The sequence below is a fragment of the Tamandua tetradactyla genome, chromosome 21 (genome assembly GCF_023851605.1).
Source record: "Tamandua tetradactyla isolate mTamTet1 chromosome 21, mTamTet1.pri, whole genome shotgun sequence".
NCBI lineage: Eukaryota > Metazoa > Chordata > Mammalia > Pilosa > Myrmecophagidae > Tamandua > Tamandua tetradactyla.
In genome coordinates this window covers 14,051,018-14,071,572 of record NC_135347.1, presented here as the reverse complement: position 1 = coordinate 14,071,572, position 20,555 = coordinate 14,051,018, and positions in this window count along the sequence as shown.

Sequence of the window (20,555 nt, the reverse complement as noted above, 5' to 3'; positions counted from 1 at the left end):
ATTACACCTAAGAATTCTTCTTAGAGAAAATTGTTACAATAGTTTTTTTTTTATTTGCTGTATGGCAGGATCACATTTCATTATTTTTCCATGTGAGTATTCCGCTACTGCAGCACCGTTTGTTGAATTTTTGTTTGTTTTGCTTGTTTGTTTGCTTTTTTGGGAAGCGCATGAACCGGAAATTGAACCAGGGTCTCCCTCATGGTTGGTGAGAATTTTACCACTGAGCTACCCTTGCGCCCCCACAACGGTTTTTTAATACTATTACTCTCTATATGATATAGTTACGAAACAAAACCAAACCTCTCAACTCCATCCACTAAAATGTAAACCAAAAGAATAGAGACCAAAGGAGTCCAGCAACTTTGGAGGTCATGAATTAATTTTTACCAACAACCTCATTCCATCTCTTACAATCTGTCATTCCCTAATACGTGTGATGACTCCATAAATGGCCCATAAATTCCTGCATCATCTGGCCCTTGACCACCTTTCCCACTTTTCTCTCCTTCATTTCTAGTTCTCAGGTCCCCTGGGCTTCTTTCAGCAATCAGAACATGCCAGTATCCCTTTGCCTGTGTTGGTGGCTCGATCTACAATGAGCTTCTAACCCTCTCCTGATCTTAGTCATGACCTTTCAGGACTGAGGACTACTCTGCTTTTCCTTCATAACACTTGTCATCATCTCTTATTAACTTTTTGGATGATGATTTAATTAAAGTCCCTTTTCCTCTCTAGAGAGTAACTTCCATGGGACACCCCTGAGTCTCTACCATCTAGCACCAAGCCCACAGTAGCACTTAATAAATATTTTGTTGAAAGAAAGAATTACTGAATATGGATTAAAATATTTGCATACCTCCCCCTACTGGAATGCAAGCTCCATGAGAGGTGCTCTCTGCTCTGCCCACTCCTGTGTCCCTATGCCTAGAATAAGCCCATCAAAACCTTCAATGAGTATTTGTTAATGAATTTATAAGTAAATGAATGATTGCATATTTTTCTAAGCCAAAAGTTAGGGCATATTTGGACAAGCCTTTGAAATGAAGACTAACTTTAGACATCTGAGACAGAGTTGCAAAAATAGGAAGAGTTTGATGTCTCTCCTTAAAGACACTTTTTGTCCACTGGTGAAGTGGTATGGGAGTGATGAAAGCACGGGTCATTTATGAGGTGAGTCTTAGGTGAAATTATACCTTACTTGTTTTTGTTAGTAGATATTTAGTTTTTTATCATCCTCATTCACTCCCTCATGAACCAACCAAAAAACATGATACTGAACCCTTTCATATTTTCTTCCTTTCTAGGGCATTTACAGAGATTTTTCAACTGGGCTGATGCAGGGCAAGTTATTAACTGTATCTCACAGTAGGTGGAAGAGTTGTGGTGGTACTTCCACCCAGAGAAGGGGTGCACAACGAGACATAGTGACCCTGGTTGGAACTATTCAGTTATTCCACACAAACGTTCATTCATTCAACAACTTTTTATTGGCTGGTCATTATGTGCCAGATACATTGCTTGATGCTAGAGCTAAAAAGTCAAATGAGATATTGTCCTTGATCTCACAGAGCTTACCAACTTGTTAACAGAGAAAGACTGTGCTGGTTTGAAAGAAAGTGTGCCCCCTAAGAAAAGCCATGTTTTAATAGAAGTCCCATTTCATAAGGTAGAATAATCCCTATTCAATACTGTAGATTTGAAACTGTAATGAGATCATCTCCCTGGTTGATGTGATGTAGTTAAGAATGGTTGTTAAACTGGATTAGGGATGACATGTCTCCACCCATTTGAGTGGGTCTTGATTAGTTTCTGAAGTCCTATAAAAGAGGAAACATTTTGGAGAATGAGAGACTCAGAGAGAGCAGAGAATGCTGCAGCACCACGAAGCAGAGAGTCCATGAGCCAGCAACCTTTGGAGATGAAGAAGGAAAACGCCTCCCGGGGAGCTTCACGAAATAGGAAGCCAGGAGAGAAAGCTAGCAGATGACGCCGTATTCGCCATGTGCCTTCTCACTTGAGAGAGAGACCCTGAACTTCATCGGCCTTCTTGAACCAAGGTATCTTTTCCCTGGATGCCTTTGATTGGACATTTCTATAGACTTGTTTTAATTGGGACATTTTCTCGGCCTTAGAACTGTAAACTAGCAACTCATTAAATTCCCCTTTTAAAAAGCCATTCCGTTTCTGGTATATTGCATTCCGGCAGTTAGCAAACTAGAACAAAGACCAATAGACCAAGAACTCAATTCCAATGCAGCCCATGTAAATATGGTGCACAAAGTATTATAAGAACACACAGGATGACATAAATAGAGTTTTGGTAGTGGGTTCTCAGGAGGACCTCCTTAAGGAGGTGATATCCAAGTTTAGTTTTTAAGGACAACAAAGCCATTAATTGCACTGCTCTAGAGTTGCCTGCATCTCATCTTATCATAAAAGGAGGACAAATGACTTCTTAGAAGAAAAAATAATCCAAGGCACAGAGAAATAAGGCACCACAGCTTGTTTTAGGGAATGACAAGAAATTCAGCATAGCTATAGCAAAGAATGAAGCAATTGAACTAGAAGCTAGGAGACTCAGTGACTCTCAGAGAATTGACAGGTTAACTCCTCCACCCCCACCCTCGCATCCCAATCCCCCAGTTAATATTCTTTCTTTGCACATAAGGTAAAAATAAATTAGATATAATAGAAAGGTTTTCATGATGAGTGACAGTTGTGTCAAATGTAGTCTTACAAATCAGTACGAGCTTCTATTATTAGTTTTCTAGGGAAAATAAGCTGGTCTGAAAGATCAGGCAAACACCGTGGCAAGTATACCTTGCATCTATAATACGATGCTCATGTAGGCTTGGTTCCCTTAGAAACCAGAGTCTAAGGGCAAAACTTATGTGCATCTGCTTTTAGGGGAAGTGCAACTTCTAGACTTAAGAGTGAGGTAAAAGTGGAGTGAGGGAGGGGAAAAGTGACAGAGATTTTGAGTCGGCCACTAGTTGCTGGCAAGTATAGTTATTTCTCCCTCATGTGGGGATGTGTTCAATGAAACCAAATGTGCTATTCAGTACAGTCCATCAGGAGAGAGGAAGGGAAAGGAATTTACCTGCCAACCCTCTACCATTCCCCATCTCCCATGGTCAAGGGTCTGCTCCATGGATCATTAGCTCCCTTGGAGAGGCATGACCTGGCCTCTCCAGGCAGCTCAAGAAGCTGAGGTGATGCTACTTCACTGATGAGGGCATCTGCTATGTCTTATGGCCACTCATTACCTTTAAGCCTGTCTTATATTTGGAGATTGTCCTAATTTCTGAGTTTTGCCTTTCCAAAGAATTCAGCAACTCTCTTATTGTCTTTGATTTGTGGATATAGGGGTCAGGCTTCACCAATTGGCCCCACCTGATTGAGACTTCCATGCAGAGGTGAGTGTAGTACCTTACGGAATCCACTGTGGAAGCTAGAAGGAGAGACGGCATCTCCCAGAGACCAGTGGCAGAGGGTCTGGCAGTAGCTTCTAGTGTCCACCATGGGGCAGGAGCTGGCCACCTGTGCCCAGGGCAGCAGCAGTGGGGTGCCCTAGGAGCCTTCTGCTGTGAAACTTGCATATGGCTTCTGGTCTCATAGCATGCACGGCCCCTACTGAGATTCTGAGAACTGCTTAACTCCTTTAATAAAAATCTTTTTCTACTTAAGCTAGCTAGAATGTGTTTGGCTGTTTGAAACCAAAAACCCTAAAATATACACACGGTCTAATAATAAATTTTGAATAGTCTTCAAATTGTGTCATAGCTTCTTATCCTAGATCTGCTCATTTATTAATTTCTATTCCATATCCTAGAATCATAAAAATCCTAGAATCAAGGAATTCCAGAAACTTAGACATTCTATCCTTTTAGAGTCCATTTTATTTTGTGTCACCTTTGCCTTGAACCAATTTTCATGTCATATTCATTAAAAGGAACTAAGTCTATCCTGAAACCAGAAAAAAAAAAGATAATTTATAGAAGCTCAAATGACTTTGTGTCAGTCATCCAATAAACCGGGCTGAGAGGAGCTCTTGGGAAATTTTATTTATACAAGAGACAGGTGAAGGACCTGCAGGCTGTAACCTAATTTAGTCAGACACTTCTGTTAGGAAAAACAAGTGACCTATAAATCAGTACTTTTCCTGTAACATCTAGTGAAACCAGGTCATTATTTCCAGCCCTTCCTTTGTTCCCTGGTCTCTTAACCTTGAGCTTTGTCACGAATTTCCTTTTGATTAGGTGGCTTAGTGACTTCGTAAGAAAAACAAAAAATTAAGTCAGAACCCACAGGGATCTTTGGAAAGCATCATTTCATAAAGTGTTCATGCCCCAGGTGTGTCTCAGCAGTATTGTGCAAAGAGCACAAATGATTAAAATTGTTATGGAAATTCTTCTTCCTATAAGCATGTTAAGAAGATGCTGGCAAAACTTTATTTGGGTTTTGTTTACTTTTTTCTTGAATGAAAGATTATAATGGCCCAAGTTGGCCACCTGTTTGATCTTTGATTTAGAGCTACTGGTCCCCAAGGATGATGGAGTAAATGGGTGAGTTTGGCTGGGGTTCACATCTGAATCATCAAGGGACACTATCACCGCTCTTCTTCAAGGGTCTCCTATGTCACCCTGTAGGCCAGGACTTGAAAGAAACACATCGGGTTGGGTTTAGGGCCAGCTGGTCAGAGGCATCTTAATGCAAAATGCATTAACTGGCAAGATGACCCTATGTAATTCGGAGAACACTGTCCCAAACAGAACACATACAACTAAACTGTTTTATATTCTCTCCTGGCTGTAAAAGGGGGCTACATGCCAATCATGATTGCAGAAGCACATTTAATAGTTTTATGAGCACATATATGCCTTAAGCAAGCCATTTTGTGATTACATTCCTGGGAATACTCTGCTTCTCCTGCTGCTCTTCCCATCCCTTTCTGCTTATGGCCCCTGGTTAAGTTTGAGGCTTCTTGTCCTGTCCTGCAGGGTGTGTGTTCCCCAGCTGAGAATCACCTTCATAAGAAGTGGCTGACTGTGATTGGGATGGGTTGTATCCCAAACCAGATTGAGAAGTACTGCCTTAAAAAAAAACAGTAAAATTTGTAATATCTGGCTTTCCTTTCCCTTATTTTTAAACCATAATTAGTAAATCCATTTTCACTGGATTTTAATCTTTTTGGGGGAGGGGATGCATTGTCTAGGAACTAAACCCGGGTTTCCCGCATAGAAGGCTAGCATTCTACCACTGAACTACGTGTGCGCCCCAAAAATAGATAAAATAGATTTTAATCCTTAATTTCAAACTGCATTTTAGAAGACATGCTCAGCAGGCACTAGGACTGACTACTATATCTTTCTCTTTCACACTTAAACACACATACACATTCACATAGCAAATTCAAACATTAAAGAATGTAAGGGGATGAGCTGGTCTCTTTTCCATCCCTGATGTTCAGTCCTCTAATGCCCTGTTTCCATTTTATATGAACAACTATGGGTAATTCTTTCTTGTTTACAATTCTGTAAATAGTCTTTTCCTATACAGGCAAAAAAAAAAAAAATGAATGCACATTTATATAAATATATTCTCTTTTTATACAAATATTTACATATGTACATTATTTACACATGCACTTTTTTCATGTAACAAATACCTTGGAGATAATTCTATATCAGCATGCAAAATTCTTTTTTGATAGTTGCAGATAACTGTAAAAGAAAGCCTGATGCTCATGCAACTAAAATTTAATTACAGCAAATCTCATATACTTTTCTACTCTAAAGTAATTAGAGAATGTAGCAGTATTTGATAGTAGCCAAATGACTTTACCTCTCTATAGAAAATGCTGTTTAGATGATTGTAGGGCATTTTGCTAAAAGTGAGAGATTTCTGGTCTTTATAAAAATATATCATGCTTCCTGCTGGCTGTTGCCAGCGCATAAAAGTTGCAGGCACTCATCTCCTAGGCTTCCCCCCACCCCTTGCCCATAGTGTCGCACAGCCTCACCCCACCCTCCCTGAGTTCAGCTCGTTTGTTTACGGCACTCCCAGGCGCGCACATGTGCACAAGCCCCCAATCATGTCTTTCAGCTCTGGGAACCGCACTTTACAGCAGTCCTAGAACCACACATGCACACAGCCCTCACCCTCACTTTGCAGCTCTGAGAAAGTGCCAGCCTGTGCAGCCAGGTCACATCTGCCCCCAATCCATGAAGGCAAAATGCTGACCTGCTGCCACAGCTCTACGCATGTGCACAAAGAACCCCATGCCTTAGACCCATGCACACCAGTGTTACTCCCCCCAGACAGGTGCACCCACACAGCTACATCCTCCCTGGCCGCCAGGCACCCACGTTCACAAGCATCAGTGTAACATCCCCAACCTGCACCCATACCTGCCCTGAAACAAATCACTGCACTGAGTGCTCCACCCTGTGCCCTGCTCCCTGCTGGACAACCATCCCACAAACACAAGGCCTTACACTACTGGAAGAAATCAACTCCCACAGTAAATCAGTCAAGATATTTACAGGCGACAAAGACAGCAGAAGGTCACTAAGCATATCACAATGCAGACAAATAAAGCCCTGCCTAATGACCAAATTAAAACACCAGAGGGGACACAGGAGATGTTGGAACAACTAATCAAAGATGTTCATAGAACTCTACTTAGTAAAATAAGTGGGATAGCAAATGACATAAATGAAATCAAGAAGACAGTAGAAGAGCACAAAGAGGAATTTGAAAGAATAAATAGAAAAATAGCAGAAATCACAGAGATTAAAGACTCTGTTGGCCAAATAAAAAACATACTAGAGGCACACAACACCAGATCTGAAGAGACAGAAGAAAGAATAAGTAATATAGAGGACAGGATAATTGACTTTGAAGACTCAAAACAGCAAATGGAAAAAAGTTGGAAAAAATTGAATGGGAAGTCAGGGAAATGATAGATAAAACAAAGTGCACAAATATAAGAATCACTGGTGTCCCAGAAGGAGAAGAGAGGAGTTAAGGGCCAGGTAGAGTACTTGAGGATATAATGGGGGAAAACTTCCCAACCCTCAAAAAGGACATAAATAAACAAGTCAAAGAGGCCCAAAGAACTCTAAATGGAATAAATCCAAATAGGTCTTCCCCAAGGCATATACTAATCAGTCTGTCAAATGTTGAACAGAAGCAGAAAATTCTGAAAGCAGCAAGAGAAAAACAATTTACTACATACAATGGAAATCAAATAAGACTTAGTTCATACTACTCAACTAGCACCCTGGAGGTGAGAAGGCAGTGGTATGATTTATTCAAGATCTTGAAAGAGAAAGACTTCCAGCCAAGAATTCTGTACCCAGCCAAATTGCCCTCCAAAACTGAGGGAGAGATTAAAGTTTTCACAGGGAAACAAGTCCTGAAAGAATTTGTTAACAAGAGACTGGCCTTACAAGAAATACTAAAAGGAGTTCTGCTGGCGGAAAAAAAAAAAGACAAAAGAAGGACGTCTGGAGGAGAGCACAGAATTGAAGAGTACCACTAAGGGTAATTTAAAGAATACAAAGAGAAAGAGGGAAAAGAATATATAGATCTGACAAATAAAATAAAAAAGATAAGATGGTGGAATGAAGAAACAACTTTTCAGTAATAACTTTGAATGTTAATGGACTAAATTTACCAATTAAAAGATACAGATTGGCAAAATGGATTAAGAAAGATAATCTAGCTATATGCTGCTTACAAGAGACTCATCTTAGACACAGGACACAAATAGATTGAAAGTGAAAGGATGGAAAGAGATTTTCCACGCAAGTTGTAACCAAAAGAAAGCAGGAATAGCTATACTAATAACGGACAAAATAGACTTTAAATGTAAAGACACCATAAGAGACAAAGAAGGACACTATATATTAATTAAAGGATCAATTCACCAAGAAGATATAACAATCATAAATGTTTATGCCCCCAATCAAGGAGCACTAAAGCACATGAGACAGACATTGGCAAAACTGAAGGGAGCAATAGATGTTTCAACAATAATAGTAGGAGACTTCAATGTACCACTCTCCTTTATAGATAGAACAACCAGACAGAAGATTAACAAGGAAATAGAGAAGTTAAATAACTTGATAAATGAATTAGACCTAACAGACATCTATAGGTCATTGCACCCCAAAGCACAAGGATATGCATTCTTCTCTAGTGCTCACGGAACATTCTCCAGGATGGATCATATGCTGAGGTACAAAAGAGGTCTTTATAAATTTTAAAATATTGAAAATATTCAAAGCATTTTCTCTGATCACAATGGTTGAAGCTGGATCTCAATAACCACCAAAGAATGAGAACATTCACAAATATATGGAGATTAAATAACACACTCTTAAACAACCAGTGGGTCAAAGAAGAAATTGCTAGAGAAATCAGCAGCTATCTGGAGATGAATGAAAATGAGAATACAACACATCAGAACTTATGGGATGCAGCAAAGGCTGTACTGAGAGGGAAAATTATTGCCTTAAATGCCTATATTAAAAAAGAAGAAAGAGCAAAATTTGAGGACTTAACAGGACCCCAGGAGGAACTTGAGAAAGAACAGCAAACTAACCCCAAAGGAAATAAGAGAAGAGAAATAACAAAGATTAAAGCAGAGATAAAGGAATGGGAGAACAACAGAACAATAGAAAGAATCAATAAAACCAAATTTTGGTTCCTTGAGAAAATCAATAAAATTGATGGGTCATTAGTAAGACTGACAAAGAAAAAAAGAGAGAGGATGTAAATAAACAAAATCAGAAATGAGAAGGGGTGGATTACTACAAACCCTGAAGAAATAAAAGAAATCATAAGAAGATACTATGAACAACTATACACCAATGAACTAGAAAACTTAGATGAAATGGACAAATTCCTGGAGACACACAAACAAGCTACACTGACTCAGGAAGAAATAGAAGATCTCAACAAACCAATCACAAGTAAAGAGATTCAATCAATCATCAAAAATCTTCCTACAAAGAAAAGCCCAGGGCCAGATGGCTTCACAGGGGAATTTTATCAAACATTCCAGAAAGAACTAAACCAATCCTGCTCAAATTTTTCCAAAAAATTAAGGAAAAAGGAACTCTACCTAACTCATTTTATGAAGCTAATATCATTTTAATACCTAAACCAAGTAAAGAAGTTATAAGAAAGGACAACAACAGGCCAATCTCCCTAACGAACATAGATGCAAAAATTCTCAATAAAATATTAGCAAATCAAATCCAACAGCACATTACAAGAAAAATACACCATGATTGTTTTAGTTTGGTAGCTGCCAGAATGCAATATACAAGAAACAGAATGGCTTTTAAAAGGGGAATTTAATAAGTTGCTAGTTTACAGTTCTAAGGCAAAGAAAATGTTCTAATTAAAGCAAGTCTATAGAAATGTCCAATATAAGGCATCCATGAAAAGATACCTTGGTTCAAGGAGGCCGATGAAGTTCAGGGCTTCTTTATCAAGTGGAAGGCACATGGTGAACACAGTCAGGGTTTCTCTCTCAGCTGGAAGGGCACAGGGCAAGCAAGATGTCATCTGCTAGCTTTCTCTCCTGGCTTCCTGTTTCACGAAGCTCCCTAGGAGGTGTTTTCCTTCTTCATCTCCAAAGGTTGCTGGCTTATGGGCTCTCTGCTTCTCGTGGCCATATCATTCTTCTCTACTCCCTCTGAATCTCTTTCATTCTCCAAAATGTTTCCTCTTTTATAGGACTTTAGGAATTAATCAAGACCCACCCAAATGGGAGGAGACACATCTCCCTCAATCCAGTTTAACAACCACTCTTTTTTTTTTTAAACACTCTTGATATCATTATATCTCCAAGGAGATGATCTAATTACAAACAGTATTGAATAGGGATTATTCTGCCTTTACAAAATGGGATTTTGATTAAAACATGTCTTTTCTAGGGTACATACATCATTTAAACCAGCACAATGACCAAGTGGGATTTATACCAGGAATGCAAGGATGGTTCAACACAAGAAAATCAATTAATGTAATAAATCACATTAACAAATCAAAAGGGAAAAATCACATGATCATCTTCCTGGATGCTGAAAAAGCATTCGACAAAATTCAGCATCCTTTTCTGATAAAAGCAGTCCAAAAAATAGTAATCAAAGGTAACTACTTCAATATGATAAAGGGAATATATGAAAAACTGACAGACAGCATTGTACTCAGTGGAGAGAGACTGAAAGTTTTCTCCCTAAGATCAGGTACAAGACAAGGATGCCCACTGTCACCACTATTATTCAACCTTATGCTAAAAGTTCTAGCTAGGGCAATCAGGCAGGACAAAGAAATAAAGACATCCATTGGAAAGGAAGAAGTAAAACTCTCATTATTTGCAGATGATATGATAGTATACTTGAAAGATCCTGAGAAATCTACAGTAAAGTTACTTAAGCTAATAAACAAATGAAGCAAAGTGACAGGATATAAAATTAATGTGCAAAAATCAGTAACATTTCTATGCACAAGCAATGACCTAACTGAGCAGTCAGTTAAGGAAAAAATTCCAGTCAAAATAGAAACTAAAAGAATCAAATACTTAGGAATGAACTTAACTAGGGATGTAAAGGACTTGTACACAGAAAACTACATAACATGGCTAAAAGAAGTCAAAGGAGACTGAAATACGTGGAAAGACATTCCCTGCTCATGGATAGGAAGGCTAAATATAGTTAAGATGTCAATTCTCCCCAAATTGATTCAACACAGTACCAATCAAAATTCCAACAACCTACTTTGAAGATTTGGAAAAGCTAATACCAAATTCATTTGGAAGGGAAAGAGACCCCAAATCCTGAAAAAGAAGCATCCCCCCAAAACAGAATGAAGTGGGAGGATTAACACTCCCTGACTTTAAACCTATTATTAGCCACAGTGGTCAAAACAGCACGGTACTGGCACAAAGACAGAAGCATTGACCAATGGAATAAAATTGAGGGTGCAGAAATAGACCACCAAATTTATGGTCAACTGATTTTTGACAATGCCCCCATTCCTCTGAACTGGGATGAAATAGTTTTTTCAATAATTGGGCACAGAAGAACTGGATATCAATAGCCAAGAGAATGAAAGAGGACCCCTATCTTACACCCTGCACAAAAATTAACTCAAAGTGGATCAAACACCTAAATATAAGAACTGGCACCGTAAAGCTTCTAGAAGAAAATAAAGGGAAACATCTTCAAAGACCTAGTAATAGGAAGTAGCTTCCTAAACTTTACACCCAAAGCACAAACAACAAAAGAAAAAATAGATGAATGGGAACTCCTCAAAATCCAATGCTTCTGCACCTCAAAAGACTTTGTCAAAAAGATGAAGAGGCAGTCAACTCAATGGGAGAAAATATTTGGAAATCACATATCAGACCAAGGTTTGATTTCCTGCATATACAAAGAAATCATACAACTCAACAACAAGCAATCCAATTATAAAATGGGCTAAAGATATGAATGGGCATTTTTCTGAAGAGTAAATCCAGATTGCTTAAAAGCACATGAAGAGATGCTCATTTTCACTGGCTATAAGGGAAATGCAGATCAAGACTACAATGAGATACCACCTCACACCTAAAGAATGACTGCTATTAACAAACAGGGAACTATATATGTTGGAGAGGATGTGGAGAAACTGGGACACTTATCACTGCTGGTGGGAATGTATAATGGTGCAGCCACTATGGAAGACTGTTTGGCGGTTCCTTAGGAAATTAAATATTGAGTTGCCCTATGACCCAGCAATAGCACTACTTGGTATATAACCAGAAGAGCTGAAAGCAACTACACAATCAGACATTTGCACACTGATGTTCACAGCTGCATTATTCACAATTGCCAAAAGATGGAAACAAACCAAATGCCCATCAACAGATGAATGGATCAACTTAATGTGGTATATATATACAATGGAATATTATGCAGCAATAACACAAAATGACATCCTATAGCACATCACAAAATGGATGAGCCTTGAGGACATAATGTTGAGTGAAATTAGCCAGGCACAAAAGGACAGATACTGTATTATTCCACTTTTATGAACAACATAGAGGTATAATCAGAGGCTTATAATACAGAATATAGAGGACTTTAAGATACATAGAAGCTAGAGATGGGTCAACCGTTAGCTAACGAGGTTGAATCCAATGTAAGGGAATAGATAGGAGTGAAGGTGATTCTCTGGTGGGTCTAGAAGTAATGTTACCATATTGAAGATGAAGAAGATTGAAAGGGGTTGAATAGACCTACGTGTCTCACTGACTTACACTGGAAACATGAATGAGTTCTTGTAAGAATTACTTCAAAGATATGATTCTTGTATAAAGAGTGTTTAAGTCCAGGGTACAGGGGAAAAACTGCTATTGCATGCTATGAGCTATGTTCAAAAGGAAACCATCAGCATTACCACAGCAACAGCACATGTAAATAATGGGGTGAGGGACAAAAGTTAAGAGGAGGTTTAGATTTCCTATTTGGTGAGGGTGTGTTTATTAGTTTTCTGTCTCTTGGGAACAATGAAATGATCTAAAATTGAGAATATTGATGGACTGTGAACTTTGGGCCCTCCAATGATGCCCAATGAATACAGGTGGCTGAAGGATACACTGATGGAGAAGTAGATTGGCGAATGACAGTGTATACTTATTAAGGGAGGTTGTGCTGCTGCAAAAAGAAACAATGTCGTGAGGCATGCTACATTTGGTGAGACAAAATAAGCCAGAAATAAAAGAACAGCAATGGTATAGTCACCTTTAGAAAATGCTTATAAGAAAACAGGGGCCTAGATTGTAAGCTTTTAGAGCAGACACATTAAGGCCAGAGTGGTGATTATTATTTCTGAATTTTGAGAGACTGTTTATATATATATATAAAACCTGATATTTAGAGAAAAGAATGAAGCTGAACAGGTTGGGGTTAAAGTAATTCAGAACATAGAGGCAAGGAGGATAGTGTCTATACTTTAGAACCATACACGCTCTTTAAGACCAATGGGAAAAAGGTGTATTGGATCTGGAACTGAAATTTTCTGTAGTGCATCATCTAATGCAACCTATCTGTATAGCTCATTTGAACAACTGCAACACAGGAAGCACAGAACAAGAAAGAGGTCCTTTAATCCTGTATAGATTATTGTAATGCCTGGAAACATCCTAGAGTATATTAAGCAGATAATCAAAAAGTATTGGCAAAGTCCCCTGAGGGAGGGAAGAAAGACTATGGAACAATTAAACTTTACCATCAGGGAATCCCCTGATACTGTGTCAAACCTTAGGGATACCCAAATCAATAGGCCATGCATTCGATTATGAGGCTTACTCTTGTGAAGTTACGTAGGTAGAGGAGAAGCTTAGACCACCTGTAGCCATGCCTAAGAGTTACTTTTGGAGGACCTCTGTTGTTCAGATGTGGCCTCAGTCTCTCTAAGCCCAACTCTGCAAGTGAAACATTTTCCTTCCCACTATGAGGGACATGACATCCAGGGGTGAAAGTCTCCCTGGCGGTGTGGGAAATGACTCCCAGGGATGAATCCAGACCTGGAACCATGGGATCAACAATTCCATCCCCACCAAAAGGGGGAAAAGAAGTGTAATTAATAAAGTATCAGAGACAGAGAAAGTTCACATAGAGTCGAGAGGCTACTCTGGACGTTGCTCTTACTCAAGCTTCAGGTAGACCTTGCTACCTATCATAACCTGCCAACCCCCAACCAGGACCAATCCAGCCAATCCTAAAGAACACTTAGGGCAATATATAAGACTTCACAAGTGTTCCAGGCACTAGAGTAACTTGCCAGAAACCTACAACCTCCAGATGGGTCCCTTGTGCAGATAAGTCCTGAAACCTAGCCCAGCCTCTCCAGAACATCAGATAGTTCCATCTTCCTACCCCATATTAGTGACGGACCCTTTCAATAGCAAAAATTTAGAATTGCCATAGCCCAAGGAACACCAAAGAGAGGTATGGAAAGATCAAAGGTGATGGTGGAATTATACATAGAAGATAGGACTTAACAAATGATTATGAATGCTGAATCATTAAATTGATATCTCTTTTAATCGCCAGTATTTTAGAGCAGCTAGAAGTAAAAACCTAAAATTGTGAAATTGTAACCCATGTCAGAGTCTGAAATATGTTCTACAACTAATTATGGTGCTATGCTTTGAAATTTATAGGGTTTTTTTTGTATATATGTTATTGTTCACAAAAAGAAGAAGGAAAAAATTCGATTGTGATGATAAAGAAGTATTTAAGCCCTCTAGCTTCCTATATTCTGGAGCAGCTAGAAGGAAAAACATGAGAGGATCGTATGGTAGCCCATGGCAAACTCTGGGATCTATCCTGTAACCACTTTTAGAAGAGTGCTTTGAAAACTATTGCTTTTTTATTTCTTTTCTTTGTTATATGTTATACTATGCAATAAAAAAAGTTTAAAAAATTCAAGCAAAATGATGGTATAATGAGAGTAAAAAAATTATGTATATATAATATACATATATTAATGCCTGTTTTTTTTTTAAATGAACAACTTAAGACTACTTTACCCAAATACTTTCTCTTCTCTTGGACCTGATCACTACTTTATCTAAAAATGTGTAGGTTTGTTTTTGTTGTTGTTGAGGAATTCTAGCAAGTCCTTTTGGTAGAATTCTCTTTCTTATTTTCAGCAAGGCTAGTTGACTTGAGAGCACAAAAGTTACCGAGTGGAGCCTAGAGTTTTGTAAGGATGGGGTGGCCAACTCTACTCTGTCCTGCCCAAGGAGATCTCTGCCTGTCTTGGCTTCAGAACCTCTGCCCTTGAAATTTCTGTTGGAATAACTTTGACGTAAAACCAATCAGATCTTCTGATCTGTGTTCCTTTAAAATTGATAAGTGTTTTCCTGGCATGGTCACTGGGCGTCAAGGTAATTGAAAGCCACAAACAAAGCCTGGAAGAGTGACAGTGAATGAACTCTTCCATGTTGCCCTCTACTTGTCCCACCACCAATAATTTACAGCCAAAATTATTAATAAGGAAAAGGAGAGCCACATATTACAAATTTTACTGTTATATAATTATTCATTGTACCACCAGATATGGTGGTGATATAGAAGCCAGTAGTAATTCTACATATTTCTGCTATTAGCAGACCTCACAAGCCTGTAGTCTGGATCTCTGTTTGGTTCTATGGAACAGAGCCATCCTTCCCACACATCTGAGCATCTATTTGGACTTTACATAACTTTCATTATGTTAAGCCACTGAGATTTCAGGACCTACTTGTTATATATAAGCTAGCATTTGTTAAATCGTATGGCTAGCTATCATAGAAAATCTCTTGCATATCTGCATAAGGAAACATTCATTAGAATAACAATTGTAGTATTGGTTACTCTGAAGAAAATATGGAAAAGAACTATAGATTATTCATATAGTGAAATGCTGTACAGTAGTTAAAAATGAACGAATAGGTCTATCTAGGTATCAACATGGACAACAGTATTGAGTGAAAATGGTAATTGAGTAAAATATATATACATATTTTTAAAATTTTATTATAGTACAATGTATATAACATAAATGCCATTTTAACCATTTTTTAAGTGTACAGTTCAGTGGCATTAGTTGCATTCATAATATTGTGCCACCATCATCATGCATTACCAAAACATTTTCATCACTCCAGACAGAACAGAAATTCTTTACCCATTAAGTAATAGCTCCCCATCTCTTTCCACCAGGCCTTGGTGATTTTTAGTCTACCATCTATCTAGAATATTAAAAACTTTTAAGCACACAAAACAATATAATACTGTTTATGGACATACTTCTATATGGTAAAATGCCAAAACATTCATGAGAAAGATATATTCAGGTTAATGGTTAGTGCTAGGAAAGGCAGAGGAAGGAAACGGGGTGGAGTTGGGGAGGTAGTTAGCTATAATTATAAAATTTTACTTATTTTAAAAAAGGAGAACTCTGAAGCATGGATAAATTTTAATGTTCAGGTTTAAGGAATCCCCAAATAGCACCCTTCTTCCCACCTAACTTCTGGAACCAAAACCCAAGAAAGTCAAATGTACAATAGACAGACCATAGCATATCAAATGTTTTACTGGTTAAATAGATGATGAAAATGTGGCTCAGATCTGGAACTGCAAACACTGGACCCCAGAAATACACAGGAGTACTCACCCAGTCCCCAACAGGGCTTGATCCCCCACCCACAGACTTCCCTCATATGGCAAGAGCACTGGAGAGTGTATTCTCTTTGTGGGTAAGCAAGCTCTCAAAAGGAAGACAAGAAGGCCGAGGAACAGAAAGAAAAAAGAAAGAAGAAAAGTTAACTGAGCCTGAGGAACCTGTGGGACACCATCAAGCATATCAATATATGCATTGTGGAAGTCTCACAAAGAGAAGAAGAGGAGATTATTATAAGGCAGAGTGTTCTAGTTTGCTAGCTGCCAGAACGCAACATACCAGAAATGGAATGGCTTTTAGAAAGGGGAATTTAATAAGTTGCTAGTGTACAGTTCTAAGGCCATGAAAATGTCCCAATTAAAACAAGTCTATAGAAATGTCCAATCACAGGCATCCATGGAAAGATACCTTGGTTCAAGAAGGCCAATGAAGTTCAGGGTTTCTCTCTCAAGTGAAAAGGCACATGGTGAACATGGTCAGGGTTTCTCTCTCAGCTGGAAGGGCACATGGCAAACACAGCGTCATCTGCTAGCTTTCTCTCCTGGCTTCCTGTTTCATGAAGCTCCCCAGGAGGCATTTTCCTCCTTTATCTCCAAAGATCGCTGGCTGGTGGACTCTGGTTCTCATGGCTATGTCATTCTGCTCTGCTCTCTCTGAATCTCTCATTCTCCAAAATGTTTCCTCTTTTATAGGACTCCAGAAACTTATCAAGACCCACCCACATGGATGGAGACATGTCATCAACTAATCCAGTTTAACAACCACTCTTGATTAAATCACACCTCCAGGGAGATGATCTGATTACAGTTTCAAACATACAGTATAGAATAGGGATTATTCTGCCTTTATGAAATGGGATTTTGATTAAAACATGGCTTTTCTAGGGTACATATATCCTTTCAAACCAGTACACAGAGAGAATATTCAAAAGAATAATGGCTGAAAGCTTCCCCAGTTAGTGAAAGATACACACTAATGACACTCAACAAACTCCAAACAGGAAAATTCAAATAAACCCACAGCATGGCATTTATAATCAAACTGTCAAACACCCAAGACAGAATTCTGAAAGCCACCAGAGAGAAGCCATATGTCACATACAAGGGAGTCTCAATAAGATTAAGTGCCAGTTTCTCATCAGAAACAATGGAAGCAAGAAGGTACTGGGAAGACATATTAAAAGTGCTGAAAGCAAATAACTACCAACCAAGAATTCTATATACAGTGTGCTGGTTTGAAGCTATTATGTACCCTAGAAAAGGTCATGTTCTTTTAATTCATTCCTGTGGGTGCAGGCATGTTGTAGGTAGGACCTTTTAGTTAGGTTATTTCAATTTGAGATGTGACCCACTTCATTCAAGGTGGATCTTAATGTTTTACTGGAGTCCTTTATGAGAGGATAAAGGACAAAAAAGGCCCCCTTTTTTAGAGAGAAAAAATCCCCATAGAAGCTAAGAGAGGATCCACATAGAGCTCAGAGGGAAAGCCATTGGAAGGAGAAAGTGATGATAGTGGAAGAGAAGGAACAGCAGACACCAGCCATGTGCCTTCCTCTGTGACAGAGGTGTCCCATATGCCAGTAGCCTTTCCTCAGAGAAAGTATCCTGCTGTTGATGCCTTAATTTGGACATTTTCATGGCCTTAGAATTATAACTTATAAGCTAACAAATCCCCATTGTTAAAAGCCAGTTCATTTTTGGTATATTGTGTTTGGGCAGCTTTAGCAAACTGAAACATGTGGCAAAACTGTCTTTCAAAAATGGGGGAGATGTGCTGGTTTAAAGCTGTTACATATCTCAGGAAAGGCCATGTTCTTTTAATCCATTCCTGTGGGTTTAGACCTATTGTAGGTTGGACCTTTTGATTAGGTTATTTCAATTTGAGATGTGATCTACTCCATAGATGGGTCTTAATCCTTTTACTGATGTTCTTTATGAAAGGATAAAGGACAGAAAAAGCTGAAAGTGCTTAGAGAAAAAAGCCCCAGAGGAGGTAAGAGAGGACCCACAGAGGAAGTCACTGGAACCAAAGCTGAAGGCAATGAAACCCAGAAGCCAAGGACCAGCAGATGCCAGCCATGTGCTTTTCACCATGACAGAGGTGTCCCAGATGCCAGCAGCTTTTCTTCAGAGCCAGGTATCATCGATTAATGCCTTAATTGGGATATGGCCTTAGAACTGTAAATTTGTAAGTTAATAAATCCCCATTGTAAAAGCTAAAAAAAAAGAGGGAGAGATGTAAATGCCATGGAAGTCAAGTTGGTATCAAAGCAAACAAAGTTGTTATAGAGTTAAGATGTTAAATGTAAGCCTTATGGTAACTACAAAGAAAATATTGGCGAATATGCAAGTTCATAAAGACACATTGGAGTACAGGTTGCCAGAGGTGGAGACAGGGGGACTAGAGAGTTAATACATAATGTGTTTGGGTACGTTTTAGTAATGGAAGGTGCTGAGGTTACTGCAATATTGTGAATGTGATTGATCCCATTGGTATGATTTGGAATGGTTGAGATGAGAAAGTTTATGTTGCATAGATATTCCCACATGGAAAAAGGAGAAAAGCAACCCTAGAGATAATGACAATTAAGTGGAACACATGATCTTGGATGGGATCTAGCAAGGAAGGCTCAGAGTGACATTATTGGGATAAAATAAAGTTGGAATATGGACTGTAAACTTTATGTCCATGTTTAACTTCATACACTTGATAACTGCACTTGTGATTACATAATTGAATATCCCTGTTCTTAGGACATGTACATGGCAGTGTTAAGTGCTCAAGAAGCATGATGCAAACTACACACTCAAGTGTTCAGAAAATGAATTTATAGAATGAGAAAATTAGGGGGGTTGTTAATCTGGTAGGAGTTCTCCGTATGGGATTCTTATTATTTTTGTAGTTGTCTTTTAGGTTTGAACATATTTCCAAATAAGTAAATAAATAAACAAAGACAAATAAGTAAATTCATGGGAAGAGGGGAGCAAGAGACAGCCATCAACATAAGTAGTCCTGTTCCCAAACTTGCCATTCAGGGAAGATTCCCCCCTCCCTGCACCTCCCATGAGCGGGAGTAATGGAGACATCAGCAAGAGTCCGGGAGTATGTCAATAGTTGATCTCCCTGTGCAGAAAAGGAAATCCCAGGAGTGGATAGAAATGTACTCCTTTGCCCACACCACCAGTTAGCATCTGCTTAATCTTAGAGGTGGTTACACAGGCACCTGTTACATTATTTTTAATATTTTTCTGTTTATTTGAAATATTTCATAATTTAAAATGTAAATGAAAAAAATCCTTAATGTAGATGCTCTGTAGCTGAGCCTAGAAGCCTTCCTTTCCCTCACAGTGATTCTGATCCAGAAAGCCTGCCTCATAGGCTTAGGTTCATTTGTATTAAGACTCATAGTGAAAAGCAAAAGTAACTATCTTTGCCGGGCATTAACTGATCAAAATGAGCCCTTCAAATGCCCTGAAGACTGTCCAATGGATCGAACAATGGCTTTAGGAAAACAACCAAATGGACCATAACATCTTTTTGTCAGATTCAAATTCAATTGATATTTCTTAATTGAGCGAGGCTCCACTGAGGTGGTTGAGTGCTAGTGGGTTCTGGAGTGAGTTCTTAATTGAGCCTAGGTTTTTCCTCTGATCATACTAGCTATGATAACCTTAAGCATATTACTGAACTCTTGAGCTTTGCTTCCTCACCTACCTGGCTGGTATGATCATTTGTAAGGTCTAGATGAGATCATGTGTACGAAGCCCTTAGCACAGGATCTCACATTCATCATATACTGAGTTGCCAGCAAATAAGGTCTCAAACCTCCCTGTACTTCTGTGCCCTCCTTCAGAGATTTGTTTCAGGCTGATAACAAAATATGTCATCCTGTGAAAGATTAATCTTCCTAATCCACCAAGTAGATAAAAAGCTATTTTATTTATAAACTCCATTTGGAAAATGCATTATGTTACATAAATGTCCAATATTTAATTTGTTTTGGTAAAATTTGGGTCCAATTCACTTTCAACTCAATAAAAATATAATCTCACTGGAAGACACATGTCTCGTCTGCCCCAACTTTGAATTTCTCACTCAAATCTGTATTTATGTGAAGTTCTAAATTCTTGCTAGAGTTAATGTTTCCTAGGTCTGTGATTATAGATAGCAAATAATTCACATGAAGAATATTAAAGATTAAGAGTATAATTATTTCAGGTATTTTATTTGACATTTAAAACTTCCAGATTTAATTGGTTGGTTTGTAATTAGGCTAAGATTTTCTTTCATCTAAATGTATTGTTATTATTGTGTAG